Raw genomic sequence first — 16,313 nt, 5'->3', positions numbered from 1 at the left:
AAAAAAAAATGATACTAACATATTACCCAAAAAAAAAAAATGACACTGACATCTTATTCTCAGTTTTATAATTGAAAAGGAATTAACGCTTACGGACAAAAAAAAAAGAGAATCAATGCTTTCCATCATATTTAACACCCTTGGATTGGTATTTGATCATGATCTCACTCAACCGAAAGCAATAGGATTCAAGTAATTCTACCTAGCTAAAACCGTTGCAGGGTAGTTCGGTTGGTAAAATCAACGCCCATTAGTAGAGAGGTTGTAGGTTGAATTCCACCTGATGGTATATCTAATAATATTACCTCATAAGGTATTGTAGGATGGGCCCAAGTGCCATTAGATCAGGTTGGAAGACTTCTTTCACCTTCACTGCAGCATTTTCAGGAATTGTGAATATATCCATAAGTGGAGTCCCATTAACCCATCTCTAATTCTACCAAGATTTCAAATGTGCTTACCCATTTGAAGGATTTCTCAATTGGTAATGATTGGCACATAACGGGTTCGACACACCCTCGGAAACGCATAATAGTTCCCACCCCTAATTAAAGTTATCAATTCCAAAAGAAAGAAAAGCACTTATTCAAAAAAGGAAGCTGCATTTCCCGCCACTGCCCCCCCCCCTCAAAATTGAGGTGTGTTCGAGACAACTTTTACTCGTGTCTTGATTGCATCTTCAAATGATAGCTTTTAACATATAATTAAAATAAAAGGCAGGGACTTTTTTCCTAGTTCGAACAGATTTGAACTATTGACCTCATATTATATGACGTTACTTTTATGAATTGAATAGCCACTTGAGGTTGGAAGCTACTAATTCATATGCACACAAATAACAATTGCAACAGATCACAGAGAGGGGGAGAGAGACAAAGATAGAGACTTAGTACTCCAAAGTCCAACCTTGGACTTTACCAGTCATATATGGTCGAGGGAAAAGGTAAAAGAGGAAAACTCAATCAGCTGAAGCCTGAAGGTCCACACCCATTGTTCCCGACCTAATAGTTGTCTTATTGTCTTAGCTTCATTAATGCCCTGATGCGCGTGTCCTTTATTAGGTATTGCTTTGTACCCCAATATGTCTTTGCCGAGAAGTGTCTATCAAACACTTGTTCTCAATATGACTCCCTTAACAGATAAAGGGTTGTATCGAGAAGTGAATTCTAGAAAGTCGTTCTTCTAGTCACTTGGGCAAACCAAAACCAGATTACCTATGGTTTAGACGGTTCGAACCAATTCAGAGGTCTATGAAATTCTTTGGCATAACAATTGTCAAAGCCCTAAGCCTGCAAATCCTTGGGGCTATACTTATCTCTTATGCGCTTTTGGAAGTGCTTGTATATAATGGAAGAAGTCTAGGATTTGCAGCATCTGATTTTACATTCACTCTGCAACAATTCTGATTGCGACTCTTGTTGTACCATATGTTATAATATTCATTTGGACCTCAGTTGATAGGCATCTTCATTACAACTTCTAAATCCACGGCCATCTAATTCTTCCCTGATCTCAATTGAAATGTGTTTTTGGAAAAAGTCTAGAAAAATTGTATGTGATGTCTTCTGCAGGGGCTGATGGTTCGAATGGGGACCGAAATCCGTTAACGGAGGTAAATTTAAAGGAGGTGATGCCTTGCATGGTAATGAAGGAACAACACATTAGAATCGTTGGGGCTCGTTTAGGATAAAAACTGAATGAGAAAAAATTGGACCAAAGATAATACCTTTTAAAATCTTCACTTGGATAATGTGAGGGTAATACGGTAAATTAAGCTTAAAGATGTGTATACTAAAGGGTAACAGGCTAATAGCGTTAGAATAGGGGTGACACTGAATTTATCCAAAAATAAAATAATAAATAGGCAAATTAAAGTATCAAATAATAAATTATCTGATGCGTCCAAAATCTGCTCAGCCCTTAGATCTCCTCGTGATGACCTGCAAAACGAAAGCATCAGATGTGGCCCGACCGCGGGGGTCGGGAGTCCACCTCCGAAGGCTAAGTCAGTTGATGAACTTAATCACAAACGGCTTTGCTAGAAGCACAGAGCTAAGGAATAAAGAACTGGGAAAGGTGATCTAGATCGTAAGCCGCTGATAGTTTACGTCTATCAGTCTGTATCTGAATCTGAGTCTCAGAGTATGTGTTTTTGATCCCCTCACCTCGTATGGTAGTGAGGTTTATATAGAGTGTACCTTCGAATCTCCTTCGTTGGATGCACTTGAGCCTTCTTCGGGTAGTCGTTGGATCTTAACAGTTAGATCCGTTGAGCAATAGACTTCTACTAGTTTGGACTAGTAGAGGACTCCTGAGATAACCCTTTAGGTTATGTGATGATTATCCCTTCGATAATGATTAGCCGCAGCCGTCAATTCGAGTCTGCCATCATTAGGGTAATTACCTTTGTCACACATTCACCCGCCGGGCCCGATTAACCGCTCGACAACCCGCGGATGTGAACCGTCATAGGATCCATGGTTTTAGTCTATCAACAATAATAAATACAAATACAGATAATCAAGAGCAAGAAAAGTGCAATAATTAATAAAAAGGTTACAAGAGTCCAAATACTCTAATAAATATCCAAGAACGAACGAAAGAGGGAAAATCAAGAATCAAAAGTAATATCAAGTTCAGCGGAAGCAAAATAAATAACTAAATAATATTCTCTCTGGTTTTCTTTTCTAAAACTAAAAACTAGTTTTCTAACTTAGCAAGTAAAGATGTCCTCCAATCTTTCTTCATATGATCATCAAAATCCTGGCAATCTGCCTCTGTCGCCCATCAATGGGTGCTAAAAGTGCACACAAGCATCTTTAAGAGGCTTCATGCTCTGCAAGTCCATGTATCACTGTCTGTCTCACACACCATATGAAAGAGGCTTCATACGAGAAGGCTCTTTCATATGAATCATCTCTAACTTTAGACATTGTGCCACCATCTGTACAATTCATATAATATATGCAATGAAAGGAATGAGTTCCAACGAACTCAGTAAGGAACAAGCAATTCTCATATATATCTCAATACAATCCACGAATGCACAGATGAAATGATATGGATGGTATGCAGAAATATGAATGCTACTAAGATCTAACTATGCAAGTCTCTAACAGCTGACATGCTTTAAGATATACACCAGCCCTCCTTTGGGTAAGTCTCATCACTCTGATCCGGCAAGGACTGGTTACCTCTATAGGGATCCTGGGCAAAGGGGTAAGTCCACACCTGGCTCTCAAACCATGGTTAGGGGTTAAGTCAACACTCTCTCACCACGACCATTGGCAATGAGTACTGGCGCATGTCGGGGTTTCTAATCCAATGCAAGTCATAATGGTAACATACTATATGGAGTCCAGATACTTCCCCTATGGCACCAACCAACTCGGTTCAGTATCCTTCGCAACCTAGGAGTGAGAACCCTCACGGATTGGCTACCGCTGTTGGACTCCACGCCTTAACCCTATGGTCATCCACATATTATTGGGGCAGATGCTCTCATGACTCCTCGTGACACCCGGTCCGCTCCTTGGACGTCCATGAGCCCAACCCTAACATATGCAACCCTACCATTACATGACCAATAGTGGACCACTGAGTCTCCGCACGGACTGGTTACCGCTATAGGATGAAACATAGTCACGTCACCATTGTCACGGGTCACCCGGCTTCAATTCCCCTGCCGAAAGGGTAATAGCATGTGGGGTACCTAGCCATGCAATTCTAGACTCTCCTAAGTATGTCATCCAGTAATCATGATAGTGTTGGAGACATCAGCAGGCATGTGTCCCATTCCACAGCCTTCTGATATCCCAAGCTAAGATATCCCAAAGGAATACCCCTTCCATCACAATCACACTACATCACTCTTTATCATATCATGAACAGATGTGCAATATCATAAAAGATGAAGTACATCAAGGAATACCACAAACAACGAGTATACGATAAGATTCACATGCTTTATACAATTACAGCAAGATACACGATCAAAGAATAGTAAATAGAACAGCTGAATCATCATGTATATGTAATTGCATATAAATAAGAATGCATGTCCTTACCTGTAATTATGTAAAATTCCTCTAACTTGAATTCCAGAAACTATTATAAGACTTTTACTTGAAACAAAGAACACCTAGGCATAGGGTTACAAGAATATATAAGAGTCAAGAGTCAAAACAAATCCAAAATCAAACTTACACAGACACTGGAAACCGGCCGGTCGCTTGAGCTGGTCGCTTAGGTTGAGCGACCGCCACTAGTGACCGCCCCGAAAATAGAGAGTTTCAGATCCGAAACTTAGGCTTCTGATCATCCGTTTTCAATCCGGATTTCGAGTGATCATGGCTTAAGTCTCGAATCTAACACTCCTAAAGACAATAGGTGAAGGGAAAACTAACAAACATCATAAATGGATTACCCAGAAACTCTTCCCTTGACTGGATCTATCCATTAACAAATGCAGGGATTCGTTTCTGGATAGGATCTCATCAAGAACATTGGAAAGGGAGTACAACAAATCAATTGGGTAACCACTAACAAAAAGGAGATGGATTCATATCAATTAGAGGTTAAAAGAAGAGAATTGCAGATGGAGATTCATTACCTTAATCAGAATCACCAAGAATAGAAGAGAAAATGTTTCATATCATTAACAGCACTTCAGACCTGAATCCCGCACGTTTCCACAGCCGCCTAATCGCCCAAAATAGCAATCCCGAACATAATAATGCGTTAATAGGGCGAGGGATGCTATTTATAACGAACAGAGGGCAAAATAGGGCAAAACCTCGAAAACAGACCGGGCGGTCGCTCCAAGCGGTCGCTTGGTTCAATCAACTGCCACTAGCAACCGCCCCCATGTATATTGCTATACAAGGGTGCTTTGCTCATGGGTTTGATGACCAAGTACAATCTAACCCAAATGAAGACATGGGGGAGATCATAGTCCGAAAAATCAATCTCAATAGGTCAATAATAAAGGGGTTAGGGTTTCATCATAACATATGGCTCATGAAAAGGTTATGATCACGGAAAGAGAGGGAATGATTGTTATCAAGAAAATAACAAGAAATCATAGGAAATCTAGTTTAGGTTAATAGAAACATTACCCATGAGGTTTCCCTCACATGGAAGGTTACAAAAGGTTTCCAGAAAGATCATTCAAGGGTTAGGATTAAGGTTTCAAGAATCTATTGGCTAGGGTTAAGATCATGATGATGATCATAGATCTCAAAGAATAGAATGAGATCATGGAATAGATGGTTGCAAGGATGCATCATCTTTTTCCTGATCTCAAACAATAACAAGAACGAAGAAAGAATAATTAGAAATCCTAATTAGGTTAAACATGGATCATGAAGAAAATATAGTGTGATCAAGGATAAAGAATTAGAGAATGATAGGTTACAATTTTAGTAAAGAAAACACATTGATTGGCTGTTAACAAGATCAAACTAAGGGTTCTTGGTTTGATCCAAGAGGTTAGGATTTCACCCTTAGGGCAAAGAATTTACAATCAAGAAAGGTTTTGGAGAGGGTCCAAAGAATTAATAGAAAATAGAAGGGTTGCCAATTAGTTACCCTTCATGAAAGTTACCCAAGAATTTCCCCTCAAAATCTCACCCTTTTGGTTTCCAATGGTCCAAGGAAAATTAGGGATCAACTCCTCAATCATGAGGACACAAGGGAAGGTCATGGTAATAATATGAGACCTTCCCCACAATCATAAAGATAGGTAGAAAATTAGGGAAAGTATCATTAAGAGCTTTGGTGGAATCAAATTCAAGAATCATCGCCATATGGCTTTCAAGAACATAGAGTGAATTGTGGAATTCACTCTAGGGCTAAAAGAATTAGAAAAGAGGTCATTACAGCAGTGTAATACCCATCTCATGATCAGAAAATCAGAAGTAGAGAAGAAAGAATGAATTAAAGAATAAACGAATTGAATACCAACCTCATAGAAGAGAAACCGATGAAGAAATCTGAACAGATGCTTGAGGATCTTCCTTGGCTTTGAAGGAGAGGTTCTAGGGATCTTCCCACGTTCTCCAAGGCTTAGAAACAGATTGAGAGTGAAACACATGCAGTTCCCCCTTTTAAATAGCACAAAGAGTTCAAGAATTACTAGGATTTCACCAAACTGACCAAACTGCCCCCGGTGGTTGATTGATTGCCAAAGAGGAAGTTCAAAGGTCGATCCCACACTATCTAGAGGTTTAGAAACATAATGGGAATAGTTTACCATGAAATTAAAAGAAATAAAGCTTTTGAAAACCTTCAAAACAGATATTTACCAAAATGCCACTGCCTGGACAGCTTGTTCAAAAATAGGGATTTAATGGGCCTAACTTCAATATTTTTGGATGGGCTTCTTTCAACACATCATACTACTTACCTAGTATGGAGGGATGTCTTCAAACCAGGTCCAACTAAGCTTTAGGTCCATCAACCAAGTTCTTCTTCACAAATAAATAGTTCAACACCAAATCAAATAAGGTTTCCATAAGGAAACACCATCATCAATATCCATGGGTTTTGGGTCAAACACCATATCCTCTACTGAGATGGCCCACAAAGACATCTTCCTCATTTTGGGACATTGGATCAAACCTAAGGGAAAGGTCTGACGTGGCTTCCTAAGATTTTAAAAGATAGTAAAACTGAAATCACGGTCAAACTTCAAAGTCAACATTAAACAACCCACCCTACTTCACCCAAAACAGATCGGGTCTTCGGGCTAGATTTGGGCTGGGTGTCACAACCCTAATCCATAAATAGGATTAGGGCGTGCTTGTAGCTGAATAAGTTTTCTTCCTCAGCCAAGCCCTCTCTCCCGGATCCGGTTCGCTCGGGAGCGAGTCGGTTCCCTCTGTCTCGACCGGGGTCGAGGGTCGAATCAGGTATGAACCCGGTCTGATCATAATTTCTCCATATCACGAGCCCCCCATACCAAGCGTTCGGTTGATCCCGAGGGCTTGGTTTTTAACTGGGTTCTTCGTCAGGCGATAGACTCTGCGTGCTCCATTAAATGTCATATCACATTTAATGCGGTCGTCACTTTTCCTCGAGCGTTGTGAGGGTAAGGCCACGTTTCTCCTTGCAGTCGATCTGTCGTGGCTCACGTAATCCAAGCGACGGTTTCTGAACGCCTGTTTCGGATTCGTGAGTTCAAACTTTCAAAACGTCTTTCAATCTCGATCGTTCAGATTCCTGAACACTCGTGCGGGTGTTTTAAAAGCGGTTCGTTGTCTTCGTAGGTTTCATTCTTCCTGTCCGGAATTTGAACCTTTGTTGTCTACTTCGTGCCTTCTTGCTCTCAAGCTTTTGCCTCACTGAATCAGTAAGTTTATTGGTCTTTTTCTTTTTGTAGTTTACTGAAACAAGTAATGGCGGATAATAGGGCTTCTCTGGTACCCAGTGTTGGTAATAGTAGTGGTAATGAAGCTTTTGCTTCTCCTCCTTCCAAATAGTCGGATAGTGATAACAAAACCCTAACTGTCCTCTGGCGCGAGTTTGCTGAAGTTTCTCAGAAAGGTTTAGAGAGAAAAACCAAAACTCCTTCTGTCCTCCTCGAGTCTGGATCTTCTAAGACTGTCGAGTCTTCTAGGCAGCCTCAAACTTCCAGGTCTGAAGGTGGACCTGGTTCTGTTCCCTCCATTTACAAGGAGGAAACCCTTCTTTCAGCCATCCAAGATTTTGATTTTCCTTCCTCTTATCAGGTTAGGGCTCCCCATCCTGATGAGAGGGTTGATTCAACCCTTTCGGGTGAATTTTCTCTGTACATAGATGCACTAGAAAGCGGGGTTCGCTTTCCCTTTTTTAATCCTTTGTTCTCCGCAGTTCTAAATCATTGGGACATTTGTCCCAGAATGCTCCTTTCCAATAGCTGGCGTCTCATCGTCGGCTTCTTGGGTTTGTGTTTTGAACTTGGCATTACGCCATCTCTTTCTCTCTTTGTACATTTTCATGTTCTTTCTATCTCCCATCCTCCCGGATGGGTTTTTCTGTCCAAACGCAATAAGGCTGAACTTGATTGGAGGGGCAGCATCCTTGCCAAAGGAACTTGCCCTTCTAACCACAAAAGATGGCGCGAACGATACTTTTTCTGTCGAGCGCCTCCATCGGATCTTAACTTCCCAACCGCTTGGAGGCGGTGTACTTCTTCTTCCGAGAATAACCGAGGCCTCCCCTTATCCAGAGAAGACGAGGCGGCCGTCAGGAAGATCAAATCCATTCCATAGTATCAAGAGATACATGGACTTGAGGTGGAGTATAACTCCATTCTTCAGTACTGGGGCTTGGCTCATTGTGAGCTTCTAACCATCATCCTTTAATTTTACTGAAGTAATATGTCTAATTCTAACTCTTGCTCCTTTTTGCAGTGCCTCCAAGAATGAGCCCCGAGAACCTGCGAGTGAAGGCCGCTAGGGCTGTTGTGACAGCCGAGCAACGATCACCCAGGGCCTTGACCGTAGATCAAGAGGCTTCTGTTCCCTCTCCCGACCCCTCTTATAGGGGTATCAGGAATATCAGGCCCGTGGCTGATGCTTCGGGTAAAGGGAAGAAGCCAATGGTGGAGAGGTCTAATGTTTCCTCCTCCGCCCGAACCAAAAGGAGGCATGATACAATTGATGCTTCCTCCCATAAAAAATCCAAAGCTTCAACGGATTGTGAGGAGGTCTTCACCCCCCAGTGGACCCTGAAGTTGACCGACAGGGTGACTCGGGACCCTGAGAAAGCTGCTGAGTGGAGCTCCCTCAGTCTTGTTCCTTCTGATTGCCAGGAATTTGAAAACCTGGATGACGTTGCCCTTGTTAGTCAATCCACAAGGTACCAGTCTTCTCGCTTACTTATTTTTTCATAATTTCTTATGACTTCTTATGATATTTTCCGCCTTCCCAGGAATGCCGTGTTGAGCTTCTATCAACACATGGAAGCATTGAGCCGGGTTGGCCACAACAGCTCCTTGCTGCAAACCTGTGAAGAGAACTTGGCCAAGGCCAATTCTGAGATAGACCGGCTGACTGCAGCTGCTGAGGAGCTGCAGAGAAAGCATGAGGAAGAAGTGATCTCCCTCAAGGAGGCCCTTGATGCTTCGAAGGCTCGTGTTGCTGCTGCCGAGCGCGAGGCCAGGAAGCAAAAGGAAGCTGCCACGTTGTTCGGTGACAGGCTTGAATTTCAACGTAGGAAGAACGAAGAATATCTGAAGTGGGCGGTCCCTCGCAAGCCTGAGCATATTAAGCCAGAGCTTCGGAAGGAGTGTGTTCGGAAATACCTGAACAGCGTACCTTTCTCCGAGCTGCTAGGTGCCTACAACATTCAAGCTTATCGCTTAGGGCATAATGACGTTTGGGAGCGAATTCTTGCATCAATCCCTTCCTTCAATACTGCTCCCTTTCGTGAGGTGTGCCATAAAGAGGTCTTCGGGAAATTAGGCATGGATCTCCTAGACTGGGCTCGGGAAGAAAATGATCCTTTTCCAGCTGACCCTCAATATGAGGCATACCTGGCTGACGAGCCGGCGCTTCCAGAGGAGAAATCACAAGCCGAGTCTCAAGCTGCTGCTATAGAGGACTCAGTCAATGTCATTCTTGAGGAAGGCTCTTCTCAAGATCCTAAGAAAAGTCCTCCCGACCAGGGTCCCTCGGGCAACAATGAAGAAGAGGCTTAGGGAGTTATCTTTATTATTATTTTTTTTTTATAAAGATTGACCTCCTTGTTAATGAATAGACATTTCTTTTTCATGTTGGCCTTTCCATTTCCCTGTCTCTCTCCTCGAAATCTTGTCTTGAATATCAAAGTATAAATGATAAAACTTATCACTTAACTTCACATTCTTCGACAAATAATAATCTTGTAGAGATATTGTGAAGATGCGTTTCGGAAAGATGCATTAATCTTCCCCACTACTTCATTTACTGCAAAGTCCACACATTTCCCTTCTCGTTTCTGCGAGGTCCAAACGTTTCCTTGCTCTGGTATACCATTCACTGTTTCCAATGAATCGGAAATACACCCATTATTACAATGGCGGTGCGACGATTGGAGGTATCTCTGCATCGGGCGCTCACCTCCACATGTTTCCATGTGGCATCCCTTCGACCTTTGATCTTGCTTTCTGCGGATTTCGAAGCATCATTTCGATCTGGGCCATTGGTTGTCCTTAGCTTTCAATCGTCGTCTTAATATCTGAGGCTATTTAAAGCCTTTGTGGGTACTCTCCATCTAACCTGCTATCTGCAAGTTAGATTTGCTAAAGTGCTAAAGCGACATTCCGTCCTGCCTGCTTTCGTATTCCTTGTACTCCAACACTAGCTCTATCAACTTCTGAACAAGTGAGTTTTTCTTGATTACTCATCTCTTTCCCCACTTCCCCCTTGAGTAAACTGCACAGTAGTAGTACTTGGGGTTTAGTTAATCGGGTTTTTCTTAAGTGATAGAGAACTAGGGTTTTCCCTTTTTTTTTTTTGTTGTCGTTGGATATCTGTACTGATACGGCTTTTATGTTTACATAGTGGCTCCCAAGATCAACCCGAAATTTATTAGAGCGAAGTCTAGCAAGAAAATCATTCCGCCGGCGGTGGTTGGGGCCAGTGAGGTGGTTTCAGCTAGTGAATCCTCCAAGCGTAAGGCGATCTTTGTTGGTGAATCTTCAAGTCAGATTCCCACAGTTTCTATTGATGCCGCCCATACGCCTCTTTTGCCCGAAGTGATCGCTCGTCTTTCCCAGGAAGATCTTGATCACTCCGTTGTTGATGGCGCTGCTGATGCCCCTATTGTAGAGACCGTTGGTGCACCCCCATAGGAGACTCTTCGGGCATCTGAGGCAACTATGTTGGCGTCTGATGAAGGTGTGGTCCCAGCAGGTGCTACTCCTATTTCCAATTCTAGTGCTTGTTTGGCATCCTCCTCCTCTCCTTTGGAGTTGGAGGATTTTGCCACCAGGAAGCGCCGTCGGGTGATAGGTGATGCAGCTCATCCTTCTCTTGATGTAGCTCATCCTTCTCATCCTTCGCCCGAATTAGTGTCAAACGAGTTTGACAAAGCGTTGGAATGGTGCACTGCTGCTCGAATGACTTCTGAGAGCGTAGTGCTTTCCAAACTCTCAGATGAAGTCTTTATGAAGTCATTGGTGATGTAAGTCTTTCTTCATTATCTTTTGATTCTGAAAAATTACTCTTCTGCTCCTTTTTAACTCGGAAGTTATTTGCAGGAGTCTTACTGGTAACTTCCACAACCAAGTGGAAGCAGCCTCTAGGCTCAATAGGTTGAGCAATGAAGTTTCCAGGCTTCGGGGAATCTCTGAAGCTAAAGATACTGAGATTGCTCGCCTTCGGAAACTAGCTTGGGAGGTTGTAGGAGAAAAGAATTCGATGATCGGTCATCTTCAGTCGGACTTGGATGATGCCAGGGAGAAGATCCGGCAACTGGAGCGAGTAGTTAGAAAGTCAAGAGCCAAAGGATCTGAAACGTTACCCCAAAGGCAAGCTGTCATTCCTTTGCCCGAATCCCTTCCAACTGATGTTCGCAGAGCCTGCGTCTTCAAGTATTTACACAGTAAGCCCTTTGTTGATATGCTGAATGCTTATAACTTGGGCAGCGCACCGGGATGGTGAGAACGAAGTATGGGAATCAATATTAAGGAAGGATCCTCATTTTGATACGACTCCCTACAGTGCTGTTTGCCATCCTGAAGTATTTACCGACCTGGGTATTCCTCCTCCTGACTGGACCAAAGATAAGATTGATCCTCCACCTTCCGATCCAGATATTATGCATTATATGGAAGATTCTCCTGTTTATTCTCCCCTGGAAGAAGTCAATTATGACGACCTCGTCTTGAATGCAAGTTTGGTCGAGGACCATACTTCTCCTGGACAAGCTGGACAAAGAGTATGAAATTGCGGAGGATCTTATGCATACCGAGATATTTTTTTGTAATCCTCATTTCTCCTCTTCTTTTCCTTGAATCCACACCAATGGTTGACTCATATGTTTGTCCTAGCAAAGTTGTGTCGATCTTGTATAACTTCTTAATAATCACCGATGATGACTTTCTTTTTTGACCGAAGATTGTATCCAGCTCTTGTAATTGTTTTGATACTGGCCTCTTTCGATCTTTTGAAGAAATAAGAAATTAACTTCATCCTGAACTTTGCTAGCCACTTGAATCGCTATTGCATTAGGTCTTAGTTGTTTGAAACAATGCCTTTACTTAAAGATTTCCGGAGAAATACAATAAGTCTGAGAAGGAACTCACTCGGGTTTTAAACCGATGCCTTTACTTAAGGATTTCCGGAGAAATACAATAAGTCTGAGAAGGAACTCACTCGGGTTTTAAACCGATGCCTTTACTTAAGGATTATTCGAAAATTCAATAAGTCTTGAAGGAACTTACTCGGGTTTCAAACCACGCCTTGCAAAAGGAACTCACTTGGATTTTCATCTGATGCCTCGACTTAAGAAGATCCGAAAAAATTCCATAAGTGTTGAAGGACCCACACGGATTTTCATCCGATGCCTTATAGTTGGATCTTGTTCTTAAATGTGGTGTATGATGCCCCCCAATCAAAAGATAATTTGTTGAAAGCCAAAAATTGCATTGATTGAGTTGAAAATGTTTACATCGCGAACAAAATTGAAATCATCATCAAGGATAAAACTTTTTGAGATGCCTGGCATTCCACGACCGATCCAACTCTTTCTAGGTGTTGATGTTCTTCAACCTATAAGCTCCTGAACCAACTGGTTTTACAACCATATAAGGTCCTTCCAAGGAAGGGTCCAATTTTCTTTGGTGACGCGGGTCGGAAGCTAAGGTGTTTCTCAACACCAAATCTCCGGCTAAGTACCGACGATTCCTCACTCGAGTATTATAATGAGACGCTATCCTTCTTTGATAATGTTGAGTTCGTGCTATTGCCTTTGCCCGAACTTCGTCCAACAGATCAAGACTATCAAGCAGTCCTTGCTCATTTGCTTTTTCCTCGAACTCACGATCCTGTAATGTCCCCGCCATTATCTCCACTGGTGCCAATGCTTTGGATCCATATGCCAACCTGAATGGAGTTTCTCCTGTGGGTGTTCGAACCGTAGTTCTATAGGCCCACAGTACATTATGAAGTTCTTCGACCCAAGAAGCTTTGTCAGCTTCGAGTCTTCTCTTTATTCCTTCCAGTAGCGTTCGGTTAGTAACCTCTACCTGTCCATTGCTCTGGGGGTATGCCACTGAGGACATACAATGCTCGATCATATATGTTCCGCAAAATTGCTCAAATTGCGGACAGTCAAACTGAGTACCATGGTCAGTGACGATAATCTTTGGAATCCCAAAGCGATATATGATTGACTCAAGCACGAATTTCTCCACTTTTTTCTCAGTAATTGCTGCCAGTGCACTGGCTTCAACCCATTTCGTGAAGTAATCAATTGCTACTATCAAATATTCCCATCCGCCTGACGCCTTGGTGAATTTGCCCATGATATCAATTCCCCACATCGCAAAGGGAATGGGATCTAGAATTGAAGTCATGGTTTCAGCCGGGCGCTTCGATACTGTAGCATGAATTTGATAGTTACCACACCGACGAACATATTCCATAGCAACTTCTTGGACCTTAGGCCAATATAACCCAAGTCTTAGAATTTTGTGGGCCAGAGCTCGTCCACCCATGTGAGCTCCACAAATTCCTTCATGAACCTCAGCCAAAGCTGATTTTGCTCCTTCGGGGCCTATACATCTCATAAGGGGTCCAGAATAAGATCTTTTGTATAGTCTCCCATTCTGAATGACAAATCTAGCTGATCGTATCTTGATCAACTTTGCCTCCTTCGGATCCTCAGGTAATTTGTCATCTCTCAGATACTCGATTATCGAATCCATCCAGCAACGCTCTGCTTCAATGTAAGAAATTTCTTTCTCATGATAACTTGGAAAAGTTATCTCTTCAATATAGACCGAAGGGTCTAGATTCTTTTCTTTGGCATTGGCTAGTCGGGATAATTCATCTGCCACTGAATTTTCCTTCCTCGAAATCTGAAATATCTTCAAATTCCGAAATTGGTTTTGAAATGCCTGCACTATCTCTTGATATTTCTGCAAGCGTGGTTCTTTAATACCATACTCCCCCTGGACTTGGTTGACTATAAGTTGAGAGTCACTATAAATAGTAACATCTGCAATAGACAATGCTTTTGACAACCGAAGTCCAGCTATCAGAGCCTCATATTCTGCTTCGTTATTACTTGCTTCAAATGCAAATCTCAAAGCATATCGAATAATAAATCCTGCTGGACTTTTTAATAGAATTCCAGCTCCTGCTCCATCTTTATTACTCGAATCATCCACATATACCTCCCAAGTGGTTGGTATAATGGGATCCTCGATGGTGGATTCCACCGGTGCAGTAGTTTCTACTACAAAATCGGCTAATGCCTGAGCCTTGATTGCAGTTCTGGGCTTAAAGCTCACTTGGAACTCGCTGAGTTCAACTGACCAGGACACCATCCTTCCAGACAAATCAGGTTTATTAAGAACTTTACTAAGAGGAAAAGTTGTAAATACCTCAATTGGATGAGCCTGAAAATATGGCCTTAGCTTCCTGGCGGCCATCATGAGAGCCAGAGCCTGCTTCTCATTCTCCGAATATCTTGTCTCCGCATCTAGCAATACGTGGCTTACATAGTAAATCGGCCACTGTTTTTTATCTTTTTCACGAACAAGTCTTGCATTGACCGCTGAAAGGGACGTCGCTAGATATAGCTGTAATATTTCCCCCTTCTCTGGTCTGGACAAGATCGGTGGTTGTCCAAGTGCTTCTTTTAACTCCTCGAAAGCTTTATGGCACTCTTCGGTCCATTTTGCTTCCTTGCTGCCCTTCAAGTCTTTGAGTGCCTTGAAGAAAGGCAAACATTTTTCTCCAGACTTGGAGATGAATCGATTCAAAGCAGCAACTCTCCCTGTTAAACACCGCACATCGCAAGCAGTTTTGGGAGCCTCCATATCAACTTGAGCTTGTATTTTGGCGGGATTAGCCTCAATTCCTCTCTGTGATACCATGAAGCCCAAAAATTTGCTCGAGGAGACTCCAAAGGCGCACTTTTCGGGTTCAGCTTCATTTGATACTTTCGCAGTACTGAGAATACCTCAGTCAAATCTGCAATATGATTTGCTTTTGTAAAGCTCTACACTAACATGTCGTCAACATAAGCTTCAACATTCTTTCCTATCAGATCTTTGAAAATCTTGTTAACGGCCCTTTGATATGTTGCTCCTGCGTTCTTCAGGCCAAAAGGCATGAGCTTATAATAATAGCTTTCATGATCAGTCATGAAAGCTGTAAACTTCTCATCCTCCTTATTCATAAGGATCTGATTATACCCTGAGTAGGCATCCATGAAACTTAGAGTTTCATATCCTGCAGTCGCATCTATCAAGAGGTCAATCCGAGGCAACGGATAGCAATCTTTAGGGCAAGCCTTGTTAAGATTTGTGTAGTCTGTACACATCCTCCACTTCCCATTCACCTTTTTTACCATTACCACGTTGGCCAACCAAGTTGGGCATTCAATTGGTTCTATGAAACAAGAATTCTTGAGTTTTTCAACTTCGCTACGAACGGCTTCATACTTTTCAATGGAGAAATTTCTCCTTTTCTATATCACTGGTTTCACCTTAGGATCTATCCGAGTTTATGCCTCGCGACAGCCCGATCGATTCTTGGCATGTCTTTGACGAGACCATGCAAATACGTCTTTATTCTGTTGAAGAAATAACTTCAACTCATCTTTAAATTCCTCCAGCTGTTCAGACCCGATATAAGTAATCTTTTTCTCATCCTCGGTACACAGCTGGATTTGTTTCAGCTTCTCCACTGGTTCGGGTCTTTGCATCTCTGCTTCTTCCCGATTGTCTCAAACTTCTATAGGTAGGGCAGTTACCTTCCTCGGGCCCTCCTTGTCTTTTAAATAGGCAACGTAACATTGCCGAGAGATCCTCTGGTCAGAGGAGACTTGACCAATTCCCATATTAGTCGGGAATTTTCTCTTCAGGTGTTTTGTCGAAACAATAGCACCTATCTTGGATAAAGATGGTCGCCCGAGGATAATATTGTAAGCTGGCAGTTCCCGAACCACCAAAAAATTGATTCGAACGGTTGTTTCCTTAGGAAAACTTCCAATAGATAAGTCCAACTGGACCGATCCTTCCGCCATCGCAGATGACCCTGCAAAACCATATAGATGTGTGGATGAAGGTTCCATCAAGTCATGATCCACCTTCAATTTTTGATACACTTCATAAG

Source organism: Hakea prostrata, unplaced genomic scaffold (assembly GCF_041222555.1).
Source record: "Hakea prostrata isolate BN-2017 unplaced genomic scaffold, UWA_Hpros_2 contig_4, whole genome shotgun sequence".
Taxonomy (NCBI): domain Eukaryota; kingdom Viridiplantae; phylum Streptophyta; class Magnoliopsida; order Proteales; family Proteaceae; genus Hakea; species Hakea prostrata.
This window is presented reverse-complemented; position numbering follows the sequence as displayed.